Here is a 3,205-nt window from a genome sequence, read left to right as displayed (position 1 = left end):
CCATTGCGCCACAGAGACGGCAGCAGTGGTGCGTGCGGGGCCATGCCAGCCGCGGGAGCTGAGGGACTGGCAGTGCCCGTCATGGGGGGCCCTGCGCGAGAGGCAGGGACAGGCCGAGCCGGGGCCGCGCTCTCTCTGCTGTGCCCCGATGAGGGAATCACGGACTTTCCCACTGGAGCAGAGTGGTTTGTGTGGAGCAGGGACTGGGGGGGTGGCTCTTCTTCCTGGAGCCCTGAGGCTGCTCAGCCCCTTTGAGAGATTCTGGGCTGTCTTGAGTTGCTCCTTGCTCTGCTCTGGAAGGGAGTGAATCCTGCCTGCCCTTCAAGGTTTTCACTTGGAGTGTTTGCTTGGCAGCTGTGTGCGGGCTGAGGCCAGAGGGCAGCCGCAAGAGGAGGCTGGGGAAGAGCCAGGGAGGCCATTGTGATGCCTGCTGCTGCCCAGCCCTTCTGGAGGGGTTGGTGTTTCCTGGCTGCCCTGCGCCTTGCTCTGTGCATTGGCTATGAAGGTGAGGATCTCTGTGGCACAGGTGTTCTAGGGGCCCAAGGTGCCTCCCTGCCATCAGTATGGGACCTTGTATTGTGTGGCAAGAAATGCTAACGTGCAGCTGCCTGTTGGCTCTTGAGGCTACTGCTCTTAGAGTCCAGGAGTGAGGGGAAGGAGAAGCTTCTTGTCTGTGTGGCTTTCAGAGGGCATGTGCTGCCTGCCGGGTCCTTGGAGAGGTTAGAGTCCACCTYTGATGAACTGCCTTGTCTTCTCCTCTATTCCTCGTAGGTGACTGCTTTGGAGGGGAGGCCCATGCCATGAGACCTTTCCGACAGGAGCTAAATCGGTGGCCAAAAGCCGCGTAGTGAAGCACAGACACTCTAGGAGGGGAAGCAAAGCACCCCAGCCCCCAGCAGTGCAGACCCAGCGGGGGCAGAGTCGGCAGGGGAAGGCAGCCTGAGCTGCCCCCAAGGGGCAGGGYRACCAGAGGGGGAGGCTTCAGAAAGGGCATGGCACAGCAGTTACTGTGGGCAGAAAGGGCCTGGTGTGGCAGTTGGTGCAGACAGGCCGTGTGGGCAAGGGGTGTGGGGCTGCCTGCTGCCTTCCCTCTCGTGAGCCTGACTGTGCAGCAACAAAAAGGAGCTGCCCCATGCCTTGCCTTTGCAAAACACCTGCCAATGTTGCTGCTGGCTCTCAAGAGCTTGGCAGCTTCTGCTTGCCCAGTTGAGGGTTCACCCATCTCTGTCTCTGTTTCAGAGACCAGACAGCTGGTGGTGCCAGCAAGTGAGGGTGCAGCTTTTTGCATGGGTACCAACAGTGTCTTTGTGTTGCCACCGTATGTTTGCTTGGTGGCCGTTGTGAGATGGTCTCCAGGGATAGCATGGAGGCCAGGGGAACACATTGTCTGCATTGGTACTGGGATCCAATGGACCCCACTACTGGAGCCTGTTTTCCTTTCTTTTCCAGACTTGACTTGAAATTTGCCTGGGAGTTTCCGGAAATGGAATCTCCCTCCAAGGGACCCCTGGAAGTCCCTGACGAAGGAGAGCAGAGGGACAGGAAAGGTCATGTCCGAGGCGACTTGTGGGTGTGAGACCACGGTGGGGAGCGCACATGGGTGCAGGAGATCCCTTTCACCTCAGGAGGAGGTGGTTGGTGCCCTGGTTACAATGTGGTTCCTGGGAGAGCAGATGGCCTCTTTGCGCCTCCATGTTCCCCTCACAGTGCATCTCAAGGGAGTCTCCCTCTTGATCAAACACTCACAAAGACACTTGCTGAAGYCTCTTCTGCCTTCTGATTTCCATCCAATGCTTCAGTTGCACGTGTCCCTGTTCAGGAACARCCTTTACCATGCACTAGGCGAAAGTAAAAGAAGGTGCAGATGAGGAAACAAAGCAAGTCATGGGGCAAGTGAGCCCTCCAAACTTGCAGAACGTTCCTTTCCTCGGTAGCAGGAAGCCTTAGACATGCCCTTTTGGCACGTCTTGATGATCCTCCGGGTGGGACTTGCTGACCTTGAAGGTCTCTTCCAAGGATAAGGATTCACTGTGTCTCTGATCCTCTTCCTCCGRAGGCTCTCGAAAAGACCMCAAAGTCAAGGAGGTGAAGGACAGTGGAAAGTCAACTGAGGGAAAAGTTAACGCCCACGCTCAGTGGTGAGACAGCAGTGTTGCTGTTCCTTTGGGCCTCTGTTCCTTTCGATTCTTGACTGTAAAGTCTTCTGCCTTCCTGCTTGCAGGGAATGCTCCTGCAGAGCACCTGCTCTCTTGACCAAGGGCTCCTCTGCCCATGCTACGTCGGGCCAGCTGGAAGGGAGGCCAAGAAGGGAGAACTTGGGGAAACAAGGCCTCTGCCTGGTATTTTGGCATTCTGGGCAGTGGTTGTTTCAGAGGAGGTTCCCACCTGGGCACCCAGRGCCTGCTTTTGAGCCTCTCGGAACTCATGGGAGTGCTATAGCTCCGGGGCTTCTCCCCTCACTCTTCATGTCAACCCAGGGACTCCACTGTGCCTATGCTCCCACAGAGCCTCCCTCGGCTGTGGAGGTCTGCATCTGRCTGCCAAGGTGTACCACGTGGAGAAGACTCTCCTGTGGAACTCGCTCAATTTCACCTGGCTTGTGTGTTCTAGCCTGCTGAAAACAACTGAAGAGTGGTCGGCAAAGGTGGAAGACCCGGGAACAGGTGCCTCCAGCTTGGAATCACACATGGAGCTGCAGGTCGTGCGTGCAAACACCTGATGAGGGCAAAACATGTAAGCAGAGGAGCTGATTTGTGTGGGTCTGCGTGTCTGAGTGGTTCTGTCCTCCTCAAAGAAGAGGRCCCCAGAGAGGCTGTGGGCGTTCTGCCCTTGCAGTTCTTCAGCCCTCATGGGCAAAAGGGCCAGGGGAGCTGGCTGGGTGATACCTGCAGGTTTCCAGCCTGGGGCACTGCTGCTCATGGTGCGTCCTGAGCCCGCACCACACCACGTGTGCTGGAGAACGCACAGGCCCTGCACTCGATGGCTTCTCCGGGGCTACGTGTTGAGAGCAATGGAGGGTGCTTAAACAGCAAGCTCCATTGTGTCCTCTGGTGCCAATGCAGGTATGGCAGCATCTTAATGCACTGCCCAGACTGCACAAGCCGCATCCTCCGGAGGTCTCACCTGAGGAAGAAAGGAGGGCTGCTGCTCGCCTGCGCAGAGTGAAGGCCATTCTAAGCAAGCCAGAGAGCCGGCCATGTCACTG

Source organism: Nothoprocta perdicaria, unplaced genomic scaffold (assembly GCF_003342845.1).
Source record: "Nothoprocta perdicaria isolate Ctin4 unplaced genomic scaffold, notPer1 scaffold_321, whole genome shotgun sequence".
Lineage (NCBI taxonomy): Eukaryota > Metazoa > Chordata > Aves > Tinamiformes > Tinamidae > Nothoprocta > Nothoprocta perdicaria.
Note: the sequence above shows the minus strand (reverse complement) of the source record.